General features: G+C 40.5%; 1 pseudogene; it reads left to right on the top strand.

Moving 5' to 3' along the window:
* Positions 1–3541: 3541 nt before the first annotated feature.
* On the top strand, positions 3542–4673 carry LOC140531647 (threonylcarbamoyl-AMP synthase pseudogene; annotated as a pseudogene).
* The last annotated feature ends 3083 nt before the right edge of the window (positions 4674–7756 follow it).

Raw genomic sequence — 7756 nt, 5'->3', positions numbered from 1 at the left:
CTACTTTGCCAAAGTTGTTTACTATTTCCAATTGTTTTTACTTGATTTTCTAGGGTTCTTTAAGTATATCATCATAGGGTCTGCAAAGAGTGACAAATTATTTTCTTCTTTTCCAGTTCTAATTCCTTAAATTTCTTTTTCTTCTCTTACTGCTAAAGATAACATTTCTAGTACTATATTGAATTAAAGTGGTGATAATCGACATCCATGTTCCACCCCTGATCCTACGGGAAGTCCATAGCCATTACGTATAATGTTTGCTTATGGTTTTTGATAGATACTACTTATTATTTTAAGGAAGGTTCTACAGAATACTGTGCTCTCTGTTGTTTTTAATTTGAATGAGTGTTGTATTTGTTGAAAAGTTTTTTTCTTCATCTGTTAAGATAATTATGCCATTTCTCTGAAATTTGTTAGTGATATCATCAATTATGTAGACAGTTTTTTAATATATGACTTACTTATTTTTCAGTTCTTAGCATTCACTTCCAAAAGAATTTGAATTCAAAATTTTCTCCCCATCTCTCCCTGCCCCCCATCCCAGGAGAGCATGCACCCAATTCACCCCTTTCTCCAATCTGTCCTCCCTTCTATTACCCACCCTTCTTAAATCTCCCTTTTTCTGTAGGGAAAAATAGATTTCTATACTCCATTGCCTATATAACAATTTCCAGTTACATATTAAAACAAATTTTATCTTTCGTTCTTAATCTTTGAGTTCCATATTCCCTCCCTCCCTCAACACCTACTCTCATGGAGAAAACAAGCAATTCAACATAGGTTGTATTTGTGTAACAATGCAAAGCGCTTCTGTAATATTTATATTGTAAAAGACTAGCCACATTTCCCTCTGTCTTATCCTGCCCTTCATTTATTCCATTCTCTCCCTTAACCTGTCCTCCCACAATAGTGTTTTATTCTGGTTATCTCTTTCCCCAACTTGCTGTCCCTTATATATTCTTCCCTTTCCTATCCCCTTTCCTCTTCCCTTCCTGCAGGATAAAATAGATTTCCATATCCAATTGAGTGTATTTTATTCCCTCGTCAAACCAACTCCCATGAGAGTAAGGCTCAATTACCTCCTTTCATTTCCCCCCCTTCCCCTCCATTATAGAAGCTCTTTCTTCCTTCTTGTATGTGAGGTGATTTGCTACATTCTACATTTCCCTTTCTCTTACTTTTAGTACTTTCCATTTAACAGTAAATTTTATTTTTAGGTGTTCTCCCTTCATATTCAGCTCACCATGTGCCCTCTGGCTATGCATAAATATATATACATACATATGTATATATACATGCATGTATGTGTACATATGTGTATGCATATATACACTTACCTACATATGTATGTACTACTATGTACATATACACATATGTATATATACATACCTAAACATATAATATACACATACGTACCCATACTCACCTTCATATATATACATATATATATATGTATATATATGTTCTGTCTAAATACCCTAATACTGAAAAAAGTATCATGAGTTACAAATAACATCTTACCATGTAGGAATGTCAACAGTTCAACTTTAATGAGTTCCTTAAGTCTTCTCTTCCTTGTTCTCTGTTTCATATTTCTCTTGGTTCTTGTATTTGAAAGTCAAATTTTCTATTCAGCTCTGATATTTTCCATATGAATGTTTGTAATTCCTCTATTTCATTGAAATTCCATTTTTTCCCCTCAATTATTATACTCAGTTTTGGTGAGAAGGTGATTCGTATTTTTAATCCTATCTCTTTGACGTCTGAAATATCATATTCCAAGACCTTCAGTCTCTTAGTGTAAAAGCTGCTAAATCCTGTGTTATCCTGATTGGATTTACACAATATTTGAATTTTTTTCTCACTGCTTGTAGTATTTTCTCCTTGACCTGGAAACTCTGGAATTTCACTACAACATCCCAAAGTTTTGCTTTTGGGATCACTTTCAGGAGGTGATCTGTGAATTCTTTCCATTTCTATTTTATCTTCTAAGTCTAGAATATCAGGGTAGTTTTCCTTGACAGTTTCTTGGAAGATGATTTCCTAGGCCGTTTTGTTGATCATGGTTTACAGATAGAGCAATAACTTTTAAATTATGTCTACTGAATCTATTTGGCAGGTCAGTTTTGTTTTCCAATAAGATAGTTTACATTGTCTTCCATTTTTTCATTCATTTGGTTTTGTTTTATAATTTCTTGGTTTCTCATAAAGTCATTAGCTTCCATCAGCTTCTTTCTAATATTTAAAAAATTATTTTCATCAATGAACTTTTGAACCTCATTTCCCATTTGGCTAATTCTGCTTTTTAAAACATTCTTCTCCTCGTAGGCTTTTTGAACATCTTTTACCACTTGGGTTAGTCTACATTTAAAGGTGTTATTTCATTCAGCATTTTTAGGGGTCTCCTTTAGTAAGCTGTTGACTTGCTTTTCACGATTTTCTTGCATGGCTCTCTTTCTCTTCCCAATTTTTCCTCCACCAACTTACTTGATTTTAAAAATCATTTTTGAACTCTTCCATTACCTGAGACCGTTGCATACTTTTTGGAGGTTTTGCATGTAGAAGCCTTGACTTTCTTGTTGATGATATTCTTTTTTCTTCCTCATCTGAAAGGATGGAAGAAAATACCCTTTCACAAAGGAAGTAACCTTCTACAGTTTATTTTTTCCCTTTTTTGGGCATTTTTCCAGTCAGTTACTTGACTTTTGATTCCTTTGTCAAGTTGAGGGTATATTCTAGAGAACTGTAAGTTCTCAGTTCCGCCAAGGTAGTACAATCAAGGGAGAAGACTTTACTCCTCCCTGGTCTGAGCTCTTATCTGGGAGCAACCATAAGAGCTCTTCCGTCCAGCATGAGCAAGTAGGACTCTATTTCCAGAGCTCCACAACTCCAGTGCTCCTCCTCACCCAAGACCCAGATCAACTGCTCATTCCCCCCAGGTCCTTTAGGTAGAGATTTGCAACAATGGATGCTGCTGCTGCAGGGGTAGCTGCTGCCCTAGATCCAGAGGTGGGGTTGGAGTTAGGACCAGACCCAACTCCCTTTTCACCCAGGTGAAAGAGCTTTCTCACTTACCTTTGAAGTTGTCTTCGGCGTTTGTGGTTTGAGAAATCTGGGAACCACATCTGCCACCCATGATTATGCATCCTAAAGCCTGCCCCAGTCCTGTCTGTGCTGCATAGTCAAGACTGGTCTGTGCTCCACTCTGAACCCGATGTGATAAACCTTTCCTGTTGGTTTTCCAGGCTGTCTTAGGCTGGAAATCTCTTTCACTCTGTCGTTTTGGGGCCTCTGCTGTTCTAGAATTTGCTCAGAGTCGTTTTTACAGGTATTTTACGGTATTTTGGGGGAGAGTTACAGCAGCTTCACCTTTCTACTCCACCATCTAGGTTCTGCTCCCCCCCCAACAGTTTTCCTAATATAGAATAAGTATTCCTGGTTTAAATCTTACCTGATCAAAGTGTATTATTCTCATGAAAAATTGGAGCAAGGCGGAAGCGCTGGTCGGCCGATGGGGCTGGGGCGGTAGCCTGTGTCCCCCATGCTGGCGGTCCTGGAGGCCGCAGCCGTGGGGTTGGGAGAGGGTTCCCTGGCCCCCAGAGTCGGTTGTCTCCTGCCCTCCGGACCTGGGGCCCAGCTCCTGCAGCTGCCCCGAGGTCTTGCTGACGCTCGTGCCGGGCGGGCCGCGGGCTCCAAGCAAGACCTGGAAGGCTGATCCGAAGCCCTGTCCGCCACCCGTGACCGCGCTCCACGCTGGAGGGCTGGTCGCCGTCCCCACAGACTCGCTGTATGGCGTGGCGTGCTCGGCCTGCTGCTCGGCCGCTCTCGGGGCGGTGTACAGCCTCAAGAGCCACTGCCAGACCAAGCCATTGGCCGTGTGCCTGGGCCTCGTGGCCGACATCTACAGGTATTGCCAGGTGAGGGTCCCCCGGGAGCTCCTGGAGGACTTGCTGCCTGGTCCTGTGACCCTGGTGATGGAGCGTTCAGGAGAGCTCAACAAAGACATGAATCCTTTCACCCCACTTGTAGGTATTCGGATACCTGACCATGCCTTCATGAGAGATTTGGCTCAAATGTTCTCAGGACCCCTCGCCCTCGCTAGTGCCAACATTAGCTCACAGCCAAGTTCATTGAATGTCAAGGAGTTCCAGGACCTCTGGCCTCACTTGTCCTTAGTCATTGATGGAGGACCAATCGGAGATGTAAAAAGTCCTGAATGTTGACTTGGCTCCACAGTGGTAGACTTGTCACTTCCTGGAAAGTACAGAATTATTCGACTGTGCTGTGCACTGACACAGAGTGCAGCCATCCTCCAGAAGAAATATGGCTTGGTCCCTATGGAAGAATCCTGCTCATGAAAAGGGAAGAGGAGATTAGAAGGACTGGAGCTAGGCACTGTGTGTCTGTCAATTGGTGTGACCTTGTTTAATGAGGTCATTGGGGCCTCTTCTGCAGACTTAACCCCTTCAAGTCTGCTTGTCTGAACTTACATAGACTTATTGTTTCCATTGGTTTGATGGAAGAAGAGACATGATTACATTCAGTGTTTGTTTTATAAGTTCCTGAGGATGGCCTTGTTCTGACATTGGAATAAGTGGTTCACTTTTGGGAAAGTGCTCTACATGCTTACTTCTCTTTCCTACAATGGTTTGAGATCTGGAGAGATCTCCCATCTGGGAGATCTCTGGCTGGTGACATAGGCCAAGAGGTTGTGACTGTTAATATGAGTACCAAGTGACCGACGCCTTGTGTTTTGTTGGGGTTTTTTTGCTGCTGGGGTTGGAATTAGAAGAAAATAAAATCTCGAAAGGCGAAAAAAAATTTTAGCAATCTTTTTGCTAATATCTTATTTAAAAATTTTTCTATTTACATTCATTAGGGAATTTAGTCTCTACTTTTCTTTCTGTTTTGGCTCTTCTTGGCTTAGGTATTAGCATTGGATTTGTATCATAAAATGAATTTGGTACTACTCTTTCTTAACCAGTTTTCCCAGACAGTGTATATGATATTGGACTTAATTGTTCTTTGAATGTTTGATAGAATTCGTGAGTAAATCCATTTGGCCTTGGAGATTTTTTTTTCATAGGGAGTTTGTTAATGGCTTGTTCAATTTCTTTTTCTGAAATGGGATTATTTAAGTATTTTACTTCCTCTTCTGTTAATCTGAGCAATTTATATATTTTGCAAATATTTATTCATTTCACTAAGATCGTTAAATTTTTGACAGTACAGTTGGGAAAAAATTTCTAGTAGTTGTTTTAATTTGCTCTTCACCGGAGGTGAAGTCGCTCTTTTCATTTTTGATATTGATAATGTGGTTTTCTTCTTTCTTTTTCTTAATCAGATTGACAAATATTTTATCAATTTTATTTTTTTCTATAAAATCATATCTTGGTTTTATTTGTTAGTTCAAAAGACTTCTTAATCTCAATTTTATCAATTTGTCCTTTGATTTCACTATTTCTAATTCAGTACTTAATTGGGATTTTCAGTTTGTTCTTTTACTAGCTTTGTTCAGTTGCCTGCCCAATTTTTTTACCTCATCGTTCTCTATTTTATTCTTGTAAGCATTCAGAAATATAAAAGGTCTCGTAAAAAGTGCCTTTACTGCATCCCTTAGGTTTCAGTCAGTTGTCTTATTTTTATCATTCTTTTGAAAGTAAGTATTGACTCACAGGGATGGAAGATGAGAAAGACAAAACTACTCTAGTTTTACCCCATAGCTGACAAAATATCTGTAAAAAATATCTCTAAACAAATTATAGAGCAGCAGAAGCCAGAAAACGACAGAGTGAAAGAGATTTCCAGTCCAAGACAGCCTAAAAGGCTGACAGAAAAGAACTATCACACCAGACTAAGAGCAGAACACAACTAACCTTGGACTCATGGCACAGACAGGAATGGAGCAGGATTCAAGGCATGGAATCACAAGTATAAACTTCAGTTCCCAGATTTCTCAATTCACAAATGATAAAGACAACTTCAAAGGTCAATAATAAAGCTCTTTCACATGAGCGAGAGGGGTGCATGGGTCTGACCCAAGACCTGGCCCCAAGGCTGCCGCAGTCAATGCAGCAGCCTCCACTTTTGGAGCCCTCGGCCTAAAGACCCTGGGGGAATCGAGCAGTTGATGTGGATTTCAGTCCTGAGTGGCAGTCCTGGGGTGAAGAAGAGTGCTGCTCTGGTGGAGTTCATAGTATTTGTGGAGAGGGAATACTACTCATAGATCCTGGGCAGAAAGGAGTACTTGTGATTTCTCATAGACTACAGCACAGGTCAAGAGAGAAGTAAACTTCTCTCGCTTGATTGTGTCACTTTGGAGGAACTGAGAAATTACAGGTCCCCAGAATATACCCTCAACGTGACAAAGGACTCAAAAGTAAAGAAACTGACTGGGAAAATGCCCAAAAAGGGGGAAAAAATAAGACTATAGAAGATTACCTTCTTGGTGAACAGGTATCTTCTTCCATTTCTTCATATGAGGAAGAACAAAGCATACCATCAAAAGAAGACCTAAAATCCAAGGCTTCTACATACAAAATCTCCCAAAAATATGCAATGGTCTTAGGTAATGGAAGAGCTCAAAAAGAATTTTGAAAATCAAGTAAGAGAGATGGAGGAAAAATTCATAAGAAAAATGAAAGCCATACAAGAAAATCATGAAAAACGAGTCAACAGCTTTTTTTGAGGCTCAAAAAATGGTGAAGAAAATAACATCGTTAAAAAAGAAACAAACCCTAATGGCAGAAAAGTTCCCAAAAATCGATGAGGAGAAGAGTCCTTTAAAAAGTAGAATGAGTAAAATGGAAAAAGGAGGTTAAAAAGCTCACTGAAAAAAAATAGTTGTTTTTTTTTTCTTTTTAATTACAATGAAGGGCAGAGGCAAGATGATGGAATGAGAACAACTACTCGCCTAAGCTGTTAGGCAAACTCCATCAGATACCTCTAAAAGGAGAATCTGACCAAAGTTTGGAGGTACAGAATCCAATAGGAGACAGACTGTGGGAGTTTCACAGCCCAGTCTGGAAGATCAATGGAGAGAATCTATTCCATGAGGGTGGAGGAGCATACAGCTCACACCACAGCATCCCTGCTGTGGCATGGCCCGGGGGTGATCTGAAGAAGTGGCAGCACAGTGGGATAACAGCTCAGGGTGAGAGTCAAGCTGAGCCAAGCAAGTGATAGCTGGGAAAGGAGGCCCATGTGTGTGCTGCAGCTGTGCAGAGACTTTCAGTCCTAAGGTTAAATGTCTGTAAGTCACCTACTTGAACTTCTGGGAGTCAAAATGATGGAGTGATGGGTAAATGCTCTCTCCCTCTCCCCTTGTTGACCTTGAAAGAACCATGAAATATTTCCCCAGAAAAGTCCTGGATCAGTGGGATCAGCAGAAGGGGCAAACGGTTTCTTTGCATGTGAGGCTAGGAAAATAGCAAAAGTATTCCTCTTACTGTGGTTGAGGAAGGGAGCTGTCCCAGACAGCCTGAGCTCCAGGGATGTGGAGCCTTGCACTAGAACCCAGGTGTGCCTAAGTGCTTCAGGAGAAATGGGAAGGCAGCCAGGATTCCCAAGCACTGAGAGTGCCTTTGCTCTAGCTCAGCTGAGGATATATCCTGTGAACAGACCACCCTCCCTCACACTTCGCAAGCTAGCTCCAGGGCTAATATGGGGAAACACAAACAGATTTCACCTACCTTTGCTTTCTGACACCAGCTAGTTCAGCAAAATTTAAGAATTATTGGCCTACCAGAAAGCCATG

Source organism: Notamacropus eugenii, chromosome 3 (assembly GCF_028372415.1).
Source record: "Notamacropus eugenii isolate mMacEug1 chromosome 3, mMacEug1.pri_v2, whole genome shotgun sequence".
Classification (NCBI taxonomy): domain Eukaryota; kingdom Metazoa; phylum Chordata; class Mammalia; order Diprotodontia; family Macropodidae; genus Notamacropus; species Notamacropus eugenii.
The sequence above is the reverse complement of the archived record's forward strand: the minus strand, read 5'-3'. Positions and strand labels throughout refer to the sequence as shown.